This window comes from Agelaius phoeniceus, chromosome 1, assembly GCF_051311805.1.
Source record: "Agelaius phoeniceus isolate bAgePho1 chromosome 1, bAgePho1.hap1, whole genome shotgun sequence".
In the NCBI taxonomy this organism is placed as follows: Eukaryota; Metazoa; Chordata; class Aves; order Passeriformes; family Icteridae; genus Agelaius; species Agelaius phoeniceus.
This window is the reverse complement of record NC_135265.1, coordinates 65301806-65317225: the sequence shown is the minus strand read 5'-3', so window position 1 is coordinate 65317225 and position 15420 is coordinate 65301806. Positions and strand designations below refer to the sequence as shown.

Here is a 15420-nt window from a genome sequence, read left to right as displayed (position 1 = left end):
GATGAGATAGGGTGTCAAACCATCTGTTCTGAGGTTTTTCAGGTTTTATTTTTCTGATTCCAATTAGTTTTTATAAATTTGACTGTGCCTTTAATGATATTTTTCATGTCCTTCCTTCTAAAGGAAGTAAAAGCAAAGGCAATGCTTTGATCTGTTATAGTTCTATAGATTCCTATAAAGGTTTTGTGAGATTTTGGTATTAGGGAAAAAAAGTCTTAGAGCCTGTTTTAAAAAACAGATTATCGGCCTAGGGAAGGAGCAGTGGGATGGTTACCAGTGATGGGAAGATAAATAGGAAAGCTGAGTAACATGGGAAGGAGCTACACGTTGAGGCTTGGGTTGGGAAGACAGTGTAGGTGGGAGCTGGAGCATCAGTAAAGTGTGTACAAGGTGACTGAAAACATCAGATAAGAAAGAGTGAGAGGGGAGAGAGCAGAAAGCAAGTGTATTGGAAGATGCTGGCACTGGATTTGAGAAGCAGGAGTCTCTGTTGTTGTATATAATACTACAGCCGTGTAAAAGACTGGAGTTCATTGTTGTTGATGTGCTAATAAGAGCTCAGGGATTTATATCTTACCTGTCTGGAAACTGAGTAGCTGCATAGTGAAGAGATCTGCCGCAGCAGACATAAACCAGTTGTTGGTTGTTGGAAAGGTCTCACCTTCTGTGCCTCCTGTGCAGTCAAGGGACTTGTAAAGCAGTGTGAGCATTCAGTGTTGTATGCAACTCCTGTTCTAACCCTCGTCCTGTGCTATTCTTTTGAGTTTTCTTAAGCTTAACTAGCTAATGCTCCAGTGGCAAAGTACAATTGCTATCATCCATGTTGCTAGGAAAAACGATGGTACTTTTAGGTGTGTTTAAGGGTATCCAGTGGTGAGGTACTTCAGGATAAAGGTTTAATTCTCAGTTTATTCCTCCTCACTTGTGCTCACGCAGATTGCCTTTCAGTAACACAGAAGAAATAACGATCAGTTCTTTCACTCTTTCCTGCATTATTTCTTAAATTAACAAATTGACTATCTAGAAACACATTTTGAGAGAAAAAGATTATTTTTCTTGAATTTTTTTGTAATATCTAAGGTGTCTCTCTAGTAATCAAGAAATAGGTTTTTCATAACTATATTGTACTTCCTTTTGTGCCACACATACATCTCTTTCCAACTTCAATCATCTAGCAACTTTTTATGCATTCAAGCTTAATTTAATATTAGTTGCAGGCTTTTACATAGTTATTCTAATCTTAGTTCTTTTCAAAAGAAGGGCAAATTACAGAAACAACTCTTGTGAGATACAAAGTCCTAGATGATGATACCAATTTGCTTTTCACAGGCACAATAAATTACTTTTCATTGCAGGTGAAATGAGCTGCACTGATATGTTTCTTCTTCCATAGAACACAGTTGGGTTCTGGGACAGTGATGAAGAGCTAGCAGTCATGAAACTGAAGCAGCATTTAAGTTTATTATTTAACTTCATATTTATCTGCTTGAAAATCTGTATGGACAAGTTATTTTTCTGTTGTCTTTTAATTTCCTGTTACCTGTGAGGAATTTACGCTTAACTTTGTGATGAACCTGGAACCCTACAAGCGTTGCTTCTCCAAAAATTCCTTGTGTGAAAAAAAAGAGTATCTTGGTGTAGGAAACAAGAAAAAGAAATCTCTTGAGTCAACTACATTTTTGATAAGGCAGATTATATTTTTTATGGCCTGATTCAGTATTAGATCATTGCAGTCTCATGCCTTCTTGATTTCATTCATCAGTAGACTTATTTCAGGATCAACCTGGTACAAGGGATGGCAGAATTAGCCTTTCTGTGTGTAATTATTCTTTGGTATGCAAGGGTTAAGAAGTACCTTCTGGAGGCCAGCAGTACTGCCCTATTAAATGTGCTGCAAATGTGATCTGAGGCTTTGAACACTGAACTTTAAGTACTTTGAACAAAATTTTGAAAGTTTTTTTGTTTTTGTTTTTGTTTTCTTTTACTGCAAATACACCAAGGATTTGATACAGGAGAAAGGGTCTAATGCCCTTAGCCTGTAATGAGCCCCACAGAGGCAAATCTTACCTTGCTATTTACTCCAAAGCCAGGGAGTTTGCCTGCCTTGTGGTATGAGATATATAAGAGTAGGCCCTATCAGAAAAACACAGTTATTAACTACCTTGCCCTAACCTGAAATAAAATCTTCTTCTTTAAAGTGAGTTCATTGTGCTGTCTTCTCTGATGTCATGCTTTTATTGACTTCTTGTGTTAAAGACATCCACACTGTATCTCTATAGGGAGAAGTCAGGCACTAAATATCCACTGTGTGTATCTGACAGTAGAAGAGAGAGGAGGTTGCTTGTCCTTCAGGCAACTTACAGCCTGCAAAATCAAGTGTTTTAAAAGCCCACATTTTAAATGGCCAAGTCAGTTTTTGCCCTTAGAGGTGCTGCAGGACATGTAGCTACAGTGTATGTATTTGCAAGATTCAGCATTTAATTTGTGTTTTAGAAATCTCATATTATTTCCCTGCTGGTACTAGTCTTGTCTGTGTTTCGCAGCTGTATCTGTTGAGGTTAGAGCTATCAAATCTGGTTAGTCCCAGCCTGATTTTCAGAGCAGGCAAATCTCCTGCAACCCTATACTTCATTTTAATGGGCCTCTGGGTGCACACAGCACTGCTGTGAAGAAGGCCAGCTATTTAGGTCCCAAAATATGGATTGGTACCTAATTTAGTGTATCCAGGGGTGAAAATGTTGGCTTAGTACTCTCTCTCCCTGGGACTCCTATTCCTGCTTCTATTCTTCTTGTATTTGAGATGGGGGCTGTCGTTCACTATATGCCAGTGCAGAAGCCAAGTAGGTCAGTGCCTCCAGGCACTGCTGTGTATTGTACATCCACCCCACGGGTGAGTTGCCACTTGCTATTGAACCTTACTGTAGGTATTTGCTGAAACATTTTAGTGGGGCTCTGCTCAGGTTACCCTGGTCCTGAGGGCTGCTTGAGCCCTGCATGAGCAAAGGTGAGCAAAGCAAGCTCCTCCTCTTCAACAGGTTCCTGTAAGGGGGATCGAGGGAGTTGCCCCTTCTTGGAGACTTGAGCCAGAAGAGGCACAGTGGCAAAAGCAGCCAGAAGACAAACTGTGAGTCCAAACTGCATATAAATCTCTACCCTAAGCTGATTTGCTGTTTGGTCCAGCTTTTCTCTCTTCCCTGAGCCTCTTCTACACAACTTCACTCTTAACTGGATCATTTTTATCCACTTCTTGCAGACTTTCCTTCATGCTCCTTTCATTCAGCTCATCTTTTCCCATGGAATGCAGAACCCTACATTTTACTGCCAAACCAGCTGCAGGGGAGCACAAGACAGAAGTGCACACATCTTCCACTAAGACACAGGAGCTTGCTGCTTGCTTGCTCCAGGTCTGTTTCAAGGCAAGAGGGAACTAAAATAGCTTATTGCTGTTGAGATGAACATGTGACTACCTCAAACTGCATCACCACTAAAGGCTTAAAAATAACGTGGTCTGCTGCCATCTGCTTACACATCTTTCCTCCACCCTCCCTTGCTCTTGTCACTTTAGGCTGCTGTAAGCTCTTCAAAGCAAAGATGGTCTTCTCTGCCTTTGCAAAAGGCATGCCATTGTGGCACCTTCCCAACCCCATCCTTGCTTAGCTCTCAGCTTGTGCTGTACTACAAATTAAGAGAGTTGAAAGTTTTATAATTTGGTCCTAATGGGGATGTGGATTGAAGCAAAGAGGACTTTCATTTTGTGGTATCTGCCCAGTTGTAACTCATCCCTAAGATGAATTTGTTGGTCACACTAAGATCTCAGGTATTGATCAATGATGTAATTGCCATCCTATAGTAGGACAGATGATGTAATTCTTACCCAGTTACTGAAGACAGTGACCTTGAGACAGATCAGATGGTTGAGTAGCATAGATGGTTCACTGATTAAAAAATGCCCTTGTTTTAAAACTAAACTGTCATTTGTTAATTACTGGGGAGGAACAACTACAACAAAATTCCAGCATGTCACAAAAGATACAGCATATTTTGACTTTTACCAGCAGTTACATATTCCTGTATTGAGAGGTGACTTTTGATGGCTTTGTTGCTTTTTCTCTTTGGTCATCATTTCGATCTACATTAGGATAGCATAAAACCTGACTTCTGTGAGCCTAAGGAAAATACTTGGTTCGATAGCCTGTCACACATTTAAAGAAAAAGAAAAAGTAAAGGTGTATGTGATAGAAATTCTGGTAGGTGAGAGATGAATATACAGCAAAGTTTTGCCAATGGGAAGGCCTAGTTCCTCCCTAGTTCCAAGTAGAGATGGCTTAAACTTACATTTGAGTAAGAGGTAGCATCACTTTTTATTTGAATACTTAATAAAAAAGTGACAAGCATTGACCACCAGCTTTTGCACCTAGATAAACAGTAGGCAAAACTCAAGAAAGTCATGGAGATGAAAGAAATAAAACCACTTATTTTGGTTGTTAATAATGTGATAGGGAAAAAGACATATTTTTCTTTGAGTGGAAAGAGGTTCTGAGAGACCCCAGTACAACCCTAAGAAATATTCAGTTATGAGAAGCATAGAGCCTTAGAAGAAAAGACAGGTTTGAAAAGACAAATGGTTGAAGAGCTATTATTGGTTCTACAGTTGGTATTTTCTTCTTAACAACTAATGTTCTTCTGGCTTAAGATTTGCTGGTTTGTGTCAGAATTTTTTTATTCTTTCGTTCCTCTCTTCTTAGTCAACTGGCACATTTGCAATATAAGTATTAAACTGAAGAACTTAGCAAAGACAACTTCTCAAGCAGATCATTACTAAAAGTAGTAGAAGAAATTAATAATTTGCATGAATTTGTGACCTAATAAAGAAGACTACAGAAGAGTGATCTGTCTAATTAATTACTGCAATGAATTGATCTTAGGAAATCATAGAGGCGTAGCTCAGTCAGAATCTGTATTTCCCCCTTTTCTCTAAGCCAGACTTTTCTCTAGTAGCTTGTGTTTGAAACTAATGAATATTGCAGGCAAGAATTTATTTTTCTGAATTCTATGAGTGTGTACTTTCTATTGCTGAGATGCACTTCCCTCTTTTATGGACTTTTCAGGTCTTCTGTTTTCCCACAGTATTTGCTTAATATAATATTGTTGAATGTCCAGGGGACTCCTAATGTGTAAGATCTTATGGTCTGCTAAAAGCAGTTTAAGATGTCTGGTTCTTTATGTTCAAAGGACCTTGTGCTTGAAAATCCTTCATCCTGTGTCTTAGTGAGTATTTCAAGTTTCAGAGGAATGAAATAAGAACTCTGATGGATGTGGCCCCTTCAGTAGTATTTCTTTTCTAAATGAGCAATAAATCTAGATGTGGATAGTTGTAATTGTGAGAAAGTCATGAAAAGGAGGAAATTACTTTAATTCTGTAATGCCAAAGGAACCAGAAAACCTCTCATATACACTCTGCCTCAGGGATTAAGCATGGGTCTTCATTTTTAGCAAGCTTCTGTAGAGGGGTGCAGCCACTTCAAAAATTAGGTTTCTTTGATAGGCAAAGGTTCCAGTTGTGTGGGGAACCCTTCTTCACTGACCCGTGAGATCTGCTCTCCTCTATGGTATCATTAGCACAGCTTTGCATGAGCTGTGCCACTGTCCTCCCTCATGTTTAGAGTAACAGGATTATTACTGTTGGAAAGGGCCTTTAAAATCATTGAGTCCAAGTGTTAACCTAACCTAGTCCACCACCAAACCATACTCTTAAGTGCCACATCTGTGTGGTTTATAAATACTTCTGGGGGTGGTGACTCAACCACTAGCAGTCCCTAGGCAGACTGCTTCCATGCTTTGTAACTCTTTCCATGAAGAAATTTTTCCTAATATCCAATCTAAACCTCCCCTGGCAGAGCTTGATTCCTTTTCCTTGTCCTATCACTTGTTACCTGGAACAAGAGGTCAGCCCCCACCTGGCTACAGCCTCCTTTCAGGCAGTTGTAGAGAGGGATGAGGTCCCCCCTAAGCCTCCTTAGGGGCTAAACAACTCCAGCTTCCTCAGTATCATCAGATCTGTGCTCCAGACCCTTCCCCAGCTCAGTTTCCATTCTCTGGACACACTCCAGCTCCTCAATGTCTTTCTTGTGGTGAGGGGCCCAAAACTGAGCACAGGGTTTGAGGTGTGGCCTCACCAGGGCTGAGTCCAGGGGGAAAACCACTGCCCTGGTCCTGCTGGCCACACTATTGCTGATACAGGCCAGGATGCCATTGGATTTCCTGGCCTCCAGGGCACAGCTGGGGACACACTGGCCCATGTTCAGCCAGCTGCTGGCCAGCAGCCCCAGGTCCTTTTCCACTGGGCAGCTTTCCAGCCACTCTGTCCCAGGCATGTTACATTGCATGGGATTGTTGTGACTCAAGTGCAGGATCTGGCAGTTTGCTTGTTCAACTTTATAAAACAGGCTTCAGCCCTTTGGTTCAGCCTGTCCAGATCCCTCTGCAGAGCCTTCCTGCCCTCCAGCAGATTAATACTCTCACCCAGCTTTGTGTCATCCGCAAACTGACTGAGGGTGCATTCAATCCCCTTGTCTGCATCATGGATAAAGACATTAAACAGAACTGGCCCCAACAGATGAACCATTATCATCCTTGTTGTTGTGGGTTCCACTTGGATAGCCCCATGCCATTATACCAGGGCACCTGGGAAGGTGTGGCTGTCACATAGGGAACATGTGTGCTGTGCTGGGCAGCAACTTGGCACCATTGCCCCCTGTCCCTAGTGTGACTGAGTTCAGCCAGGCAGAGAGACACACCAGGGAATCTTCTGTATCATGTGTCCTGTCTGCCTGCTGGGCCTGCCCCAGGGAAGGGAGATAGGGTGCAGTTTCAGTATTCTATCTCTCTCTCTCTCTCTCTCTCTCTCACTGATGCTCCTCAACCTGCTCCTCCTTGAGCTCTCACTAAGTGGAGGAGCTCCTCTATTTGGGCACAACTCCTACAGCTGTTCTCACTGCTACTGGCTGCTCCTGGCATGTACTGCAGATGAGGTACAGTAAGGCTGAAGGACACGCTCATAAGAGATCATTGATGCTGAGGGTTGACTTCATAAATCATTTGCAACTGTTCTATCCTGTAGATCACACTTCTACTTGAATCCTTTTCCCCATTTTTAACATTTTGCTCTTTCATTCTTTTGTCATTCATTTGCTCTCCCTGCTCCCATTTGTTCAGCGTGGTCACAGCTCAGTTACCTCAGCCAACTCACATCCTTGATTTGGAGCCTTTATACATTCAGAGACAGTGGCACATCACTAAACACTTTCTCCCTCTATAGTACTGCTTCAGAGAGTGAAATTTGCCCTGGGGCTCTGGAGCAGACTTCAGTCTGTGTATCAACTCCCAAAGTCCAACTGTTTAACCTGCAGCACACCCCCTGCATTTTGCTTCTGCACTTAGTCGATTTGTTTTGTTGTTTAAAAACAAAATGAAGTGACAGTGCTTGTCCATGAAGCTTTCACTTGATGCAAATTCCATTTTTATTTTCTCATTTCTCTGTCAGCTACTGCCTTGCCCTCCAAGTTTAGATAGCACTTGTCAGGAGATTTAGACCTTCAGATGACTCTTCACATTAACTATCTTTCTCTCTTTTCTCTCTCTCTTTGCTGACTAGGGTGTTGAAAAAACCCCAAACCTCTAGCAAAGTCATGGGTAATAAATCAAGCCATTTGTCTCAGATCTCTCTCCTCTCTGCAGCTTTTAAAAGCTGTTTCACAGCATGGAAGTGGAGGTTAAACCCTGGGCTGTTTTTCCTGCACAGAGAGTTTGTACGTGGCTCTTCTCACCTGTGTTCTGTGTATGAGTAGAGACAAGACTTCTTGTTCAAGGTTGCTCCAGGTTATCTGGGAGAGGGGAAGACCCCAGACCTCCACTGTATTGCATCCAGTGTGATCTCAAGCTTAAGGATGCTTTTTCCAGATGCTCACTCGCTCTTGCTCCAGGAAACCTCCCTTTTCTTCAGAGCCCTTTGCTCCCCTGCCCTGTGAGTGTTCCAGACATGCTGGGTAGGCTGTCCCTTATGATGTCCTGTTGCAAACTTACTGATATTTTAGGGTGTCTGTTGTGGCAAGTCCATAACCATCTGAAACTTAAATAATTGTGTTTCTTTAGATACAGGGAGGCACTTTCTTATCTGATGTAAGTTGCTATAGCTCTTCAACCTAGAAAAAGTAACACAGGTTTGCACCAAAGCACTATCTGGTGAATTATGGTGATGGAAATCTTCCTCACACCCCTTGCTAGACCACGTTTTTCATGTTGCAGTTGGGGAACTGGGTCTCTGAAATCAAAGTGCGTATCCTCTGCTTCCTCACACTCTTCTTCATAAAACTGTGAAGAGATCTGGACACAGTCCAGTTAATTCTGGTTTATTTTCTTGCCCTGAATTTCTTCACTAGTCAGTGAATTTTTTTTCCACATCTGTTCACTGCTCTGCTAGCCAAAGTGGAACATTATGGGGACTTGTTGCGTAGTCTAGAGAGTGATGAATTGTGAGGATGAGAGATCTGTATATCTGATTTTCCTGGAAGACTCAAGGGAAAATCAGAATGATTTTTAAAACATGGAGACTGAGTTGTTACTTCTTACCTGCCTCAACCTCTGACTTCAGTTCCTGACACTAAGGGATGTGGATGTTATTAGATCAGATATCCAAAATTCACGTGAATCAAAATTAACTCCTGTGCGCCCCATGAAATAAATAGCAGGCTGTACACATCTCTGTCTTGTCTTGTGATCTGAGCAGTTACACATTTTCAGAAAATAAGTATATATTTGGACGTGGTATGCTTCTTCTTGCAGCAGTTCCTTCTGAAAGTGAGAGGATTTGGCGGAACCCTTTGCTCAGCCTGGCACTCACACCAGGTTGCAGCTACATTCCCTCCTACTGTGTTACTCTTTCTCTAGTCAGGATACATTCACCAGATGGAGGAAAGGAGCTCTCCAGCCAGAGCACTCACCATGAGGAATAGTAGAACACTCTTGCTTTGGCTTAGTTTCATTTCATCTCCACTGGAGGAAGGTTTCAATTTTCCTTGCTGCTTCTTTGGTATTTCCTGACTCTTTAGGATTGCCATGAAAGCCTCGTACTGATACATGCATTTTGGTATTTTTCCCCATATATATTTACCTGTTCAGTGGAAAAAAAAAGTTCAACTTGGCCCACATAGGAGACCTATAGAATAGATGAATGCAGAAGACAAGACGATGTTTGCAGAGCTTGGGGTTTTTTTTTGTTTCAGATGGTTGAGAGCCTGGAAGTCCAGCTTAATACAGAAGTCAGCAAATTAGAGCTCTGTCTATATGGGATTAAAAAAACCACACAGGCTTTCTTTGTGCTACAGCTCTCATCAAGTTTATGAAGATATGGCAGTAATACTTCAGACTCTCCCAGTGTAGATGTAGTTTATTATAGGCATTAAAAGTCAGGTGTTTCTATATGTAGTGCTAGAAATATTTGGGTTTTGTGATGTTTGGAGACAGGATAGAGTTTGTGTCATACAGTGTGATGGGATTAAATCCCTGACTTTTATCTTAGGAGGCTTTCAGAAAGTCTCAGCAGTGTTTTAAGTCCCTTTGCAGACCTGTTCCCGGCTCCCTGGTTTCCAGTGGAGCTCCTGAGAGATCAGCCCATCTGTAGCTTCTCTCTACCCCTGCATTTGGAGGCTGCCTGCCTGCTGCTCCTTGAGACTTCTGCTTTTTAAATCACCCCTGCAAATCCATGCTTAACCTCTCATTTTGGGGAGGAGAGTAAGTAGGAAGCATCAAGGGTGCAAGTCAAGTTTGTCCTTATAGGAAGGTCCCATCCAACAAAGGGAGGGATCCATCTAGATGGGACCTATTTTGCAGTTTTTTTTCTTTCTCTGATCGTAATTCTTCCTTAAAATCTGAGATGTTTAGCATCCGTGTTGAAAAGATGTTCTGCAAAGCCCAGATCTGGAATGTTGCATGGTAGAATCTTCCTGCTTGCCTCTCTTTCAATAAAATTAGGAAGTTAGACCTTTTGCCTTTATTTCAAAAGAGTTACTCAAGGAGTAACAGTGACTTTACAACTCCTCTCTGTCATGCCATAAAATTGGGTGGTAGTCATCTTTGAGGAAAAAACATTTCATATCCAGTTGCTCTTTTCTTGTGAGGCTCAGAGCTGTGGTGGTTCCCTTCGCAGAGGGTTCAGGAGTGTAGCTGGCACCCTAGAAAATGAAAAACACTTGAGTCATTTGCATAGTGGATCAGAATCCAGCCCACCCGGCTGCTGGAGCAAAACCCACAAACTTTTGCATTAGAGTCATCTGCTGAAAAGCTACATGAAAGAACTAAATGTTTGGTTTAAAGAAATTTTATTTGCTTTCTTGCAGCCAAATCACCTGACTCTCAGATGGTGGAAGTAATGTATCAACAAGATTTTCTTGCCATCTTTCTTTGTCTGCTGAACTACAGTGATCATAGATTGACCTTGCTTTCAGACATAAGACCAGTTGCTTGATTCAAGTGTCACTATCAATGTTTGTGTCTATAGAAACCAATCAACATTTCCTCTTAATTTTTGTAAATAGGCTGTTACTGTGACACTTAGATTTCCGGTCTCTTGCATATCTGAGTCAAAAATTCACTGCACACAGTGTTGTCTTCTGTGTTAGCTATCTATTGCCTCACTAATAGGCATCTTTATTCTAGTCTGTAGTTCTCCTGTTGAGATATGTCCAGACATCACTGGAGCCTATAATCTTTCATTTTTATTCTACATCATGGATTTGTTTGAGGGACTTTCTCAGTAATAGCTGTAGGAAATCACAAGTAATGTTGGAAAAGCAGGTTGAACTGCCTACAATCAGCATTGCACAACTTTCAGGATTTTTCCAGGATAACCTTTTAAACTGAATTTTTTTTTTCCAAAAGCAGTGGCAGTTTAGTGTTGATTTTTCTTTCTTTTTACGTTTCAGCATGAATGATTCCAGTTGTCTTGAGAACAAGATAGAAAACTCTGCATGTTTTGTACCTTTTTTAAAAATAGGTTGGCTGTTTCATTTGAGTACCTGTGTATCACCTTCACATTTGGGAGTGAATATTTGAAATTTGGCTGTAGAGTTGCCCCAATATGAGGGATTTGCCTTCTCATTTGCAGCAAAACTTGTCCATAGTCAGTCAGTATATAAAGTCTAATGTCTCTCATTTTGTACCCACACAGCAGGAGCTCATTAGGTAGCATTGAGTATGCTGTATTTTAGAGCTGACAAACTTGCTTTGATATTTCCACATTGGTCTCCTGAGTGCTGTGGTCTTAGGTATACAGGAGGCAAAAGAAAGGAGATTATGGTCCCATGTTTTCAGCAAAGCTGTTGTTTGCCCAGACAGAGTGCAGCAGAAGGAAAGGATGGAGAGAGAACACAAGCTGTGGAGGATGTTCTCAGGAGTAGTAGTGAGGAACATGGCACTATCTGAACCAGGAGATGGAGGGGCAGTTAAGGCCAAAAGCACCAAGTGTGGGGACAGCATTTTGGAGCTGGTGTCACTGTCAGGGGTGGATTGTGTGATGTGATTGGGATTAAGCTGAGAAACCAAGAGGAAGCTGGTGTAGAGTCTGAGAAGGAAAGCAGCAGAACTTAAGCCACAGAAAAGGGAAATCTCTGTTCTGTACATTGGTATGGAGTTTGTGATTCCTGAGGCTGCATTTAAATGCTGCTTGTCCTGGTGTGAAGATACAGGATTATTTCACCTGTGGTTGTTTGTTGTAGCCCAAGTGCTTGATGCAGCCTTGTAGCCCTACTGAGACAGCAGACTGACTCATGCAATCCTGTCCCTCTGTATCAGTACATAAACTGTGGTGTGAAAATACAGTTTAGCTTAAACCTAAGTCTGTTCAAAGTATCTAACTTCACACTTGAAGTGGATGAAGAGCATTCATACAGTTTGTTCGAGCAGCTCAGGGGTGGAGAAGCAATCTCCATCAAGAGGATGCAACAAGTGTGTGCTGGCAGTAGCACCTCGTGTGAATGCATCTCTTTCCACCTGCTCCCACACCTTAATCTTGCTGTCCCTGTGCTGTCACCATGAATCTGTGACTGCAAACTGGATGTCTGTGACTGCAAACTGGGTGCTACAGCTTTGGTTCATGTGAGATCCTTGATAGCTTGCAGTTATCTCTGTTCCTCCAGTAGAAGAGGTCTGTTTTCATGTAAAAGTTTCAGCCCTGGTAATGATTTTGACCAGTGTAGGTGCCCTCTTTTGGGTCTGCCTCTGTCAGCACAAGCTCACTGCACCTCCCCTTGGATAGGACCCTCTTTGGTGCGTGCTCCCCAGCTGGTTGGAGGCAAAACTGGGTTAGCATAAAAGAGCCTAAAGAGTAGTTTGTAGCTGCTCCAGTTTATTTTCACCATAATGGATTACAAAACGCTTTTACACCAGACTGCTAGCACTTCTGAAGGGAGACAGTCAGCACAGGAAGAGGGGCAGCTGGTGCTGAGCACATGTGTGGGAGGAAAATCTCATCAAGCAGCATAGCTGGGTTTGGAAGAGACCTTTGTCCACAGTTTCAGTCTCTCTGTCTCTGTGATGGGGGGAAAAAACCCTCTTCACCGGGGTGTTGTGAACATGTGCTAATTTTAGTGAATCAGGCAGTTAGGTAATATGGTGACAGCCAGAAAATAACCTAGAAGGAAATAGTTGTTCTGTCTTTAAAGCAAAGCATTCAGGGCCATTTTTAATACTAAGAATGAAGCAAACTGAGGATCTCTTATTCAGTAATACTGAAAGCTAGAGTAATAGCTTTACTATACCATGAATGGCACCATTTCCTGTGGAAAACAAGCCCTGTGTAATCACAAAATTAAGAATAAAGATTAAATGTTACACATTGGGCACATTTCTGGTATTTCCTTGCCTTTTAGCTCCTGGCTTAACATTTCTGACATGTCTGTATATGTTTGTATGTTTAATGAACTATCTATGACCAAGCTCACAGTTGCTCATACTTTTTATCCTAAGACGTTAAGCACTTTAAAGAGGGCTTAGAGGACATTGAAGCATCTTACATTCTTGCCATTATATGTCTTTAAGCACGTTTCTGCCTCCAAAAGCACTTGCCTCTGGTTCTTAGAGATGATTGCAACTTTAAGTGAAGGAAATGAGAGCGGGAAATGTTCGTCTAAATCTGGTAGAAAATTACCGTTGGTCATTTTTTGCAGATCTCCCTGATAAATAATTTCTCTGAATTTGTAAGTCATGCTTTGTAACAGGTGAGCGAGAGGTACAAAAAACCTAAAGTTATGAAACCACAGATGTTGTCAGAAGGAAACAGAGCCAGGTTAACTCTCATAACTAGGCTTAAATAATTTTGAAAATGACACTATCTGAAATTAATATACTTACACAGAATTGGGTGTCTTACTGTATAACAGAGAAAACAGGTACACTGATAAATAAAAAATAAAATTACAGAATTCTGGGTGCTGACTATGCATCACTCCAGCTGATTTCATTTGGAGTTATGAGGATAAACCCTGAAAACCAAACATGCTGAGTCTAAGGTGCAAAAATAAGTCGATGTGGAAAAATGTTGGTCTTGGCAAGTTTGTTTGCCACTGAGTAAATGACACGTGAACTCCATGTGTGAGGGCAATCCCTGAGTAACTGCCCTTGGCTGAGGTCTCAGGCCAGCATGCCTTGCTGTAAGCAAGAGGTGGGTCACTGTCACCACCCTGCCTGGAAGGAGCTGCCCTCCCTGTGTGCTGGGGCTGCCCGTTGGCACACGCCCTTCTGTGTGCCCGACTGCCGTGTTTGTCACACCGGCTCACACTCTGGCTTCACAAGGTCACGCTCCTGCAGTTTGGGTAGAATTAGAGCAGTGATGGGAAATGACTTTGGCTTTTTTCTATCTTCAGAAGGTAAAAGATGTGTCTTGTCCAGGCAGTCTGTTTTTTGAAGAGCATTGGGGCTTTTGTTGCTGGGGCGAGGATGTTTAATAGCTTGACTTTGCTGCTATTCTGTTTGTTTTATTCAGCCAGGGATATATCACAGATCTATTTTTTGATCGGGCAGCATTCCTATACTATAATAATTCACAAGCAGAATTCACACACTAGTTGTGTGAAATGCCTGTTGATTACTTCTCTACATGTGCTTCTTGCCCTTGTCTTCCCTTAGGTACAGTTTACTCTGTGCAAGTTGTAAACTCCATGGAGCAGGTGTTTTGTACAGTGCATAGCACAGCAGGACCCAGGTTTCATCGAGGTGTCTGGACATGCTCTTATGTAAGTAAGGGTACTCTGTCTTGTGAGCAATTAGAATAGTTCACAGTAGCTGAACTTGTAGAGCTTCCTGTGTGCAGGCTGATGAGAAAAGGGATTTTTCTTTCCAGGCTGAGAGGGGCTATGCAAATGTTCTCCAAATCACAGCGGCAGCTGGCTCTTTGGGCACTGTACAAAGACATGATTTGGAAATAGCTTCAAAGTTTAGAGATGGCCCTTCACATTCTAATGCTCTCAGATGAGTTAAGTGGGGGAAATTCACATCTCTTGTGGTGCTTTTGTTTCAGTCTGCCAAGCTGCAGACTCAGCACGAGTGCAGCATGCAGGTTTTCATAGTGAGAGCTTTTGTCGCTCCCAGAAGTGCAAGAAACTTAATTGCTTTCAAAGGCAAGCATGGAATCTGGAGGACCCGGTACAACCTGCTGAGAGAACATAAATCATGAGATACTATCACGTTTCTGTGCTGGGGCTTGTGTGGAGTGAGTTTGCTTTGTGAGCGAATGCCTTTGGAATACACTGGTGGTTTTTTTTGTTGATTCTTAGACATAGCAATAATTGTTATTGGCTTTGTTAACAGGCATCTATGTTCTGTTCTGAAGTTACTGTTCATGTTTTCTAAAAGTGTGCAGACAAAAAGAAATATTCGTTCTGCCTTGAAATCATGAAAGCATTTCTGCATTTAAATGGGTTGATAGCCTTGATCCAAGTTGCTCCCAGCTGGCAGTATGGATAGAGAGCTGGTCAGTTTTCACTTGACCACTGCTGTTTATTTTCAGTTACAGAGAACACTTAGAATGCCAGTGTTTACTTGTTCTTTCTTTTTTACTCTAGTTTGCCAGCTACTTTTGTCCCTAAACAAATGAACCATGATGGCAACTGAGAAGTTTTGTAGATAAGGAATAGAATTTTCAAATAGCCTTATATAGTATGCTTCTCTAGGTTTTATTTTCCAAAGTAGTCCTTGTGAAAATTTGTGGAGCGCATCCTTTAGTTGGTCTGGGAGGTTTTTGGCATTTTTATCCATAACTCAGTATCAAAGGTAGTTTTCCTCATCTCCTTAAATGATTAGTTGATAGGCTCTCCATTCATAGGAATACTCAGATATATTTTGCATGGAAACTGGAGCAGGAAAAGTTTT

At 41.8% G+C, this 15420-nt stretch overlaps 1 protein-coding gene across 22 annotated transcripts in view; it reads left to right on the top strand.

Annotated features, from left to right (window-relative positions):
* ATXN1 (ataxin 1) overlaps positions 1-15420 on the top strand; it is a 371677-nt gene that overhangs the window by 246028 nt on the left and 110229 nt on the right. Inside the window, exon 5 of one of the 22 annotated variants that reach the window (XM_077180501.1) lies at positions 14179-14285. The exons of the other annotated variants lie outside the window; for them this stretch is intronic. The gene's annotated coding sequence lies outside the window, so the exon portion shown is untranslated. The remainder of the gene's footprint in view (positions 1-14178; positions 14286-15420) is intronic. 22 annotated transcript variants of the gene reach the window in all.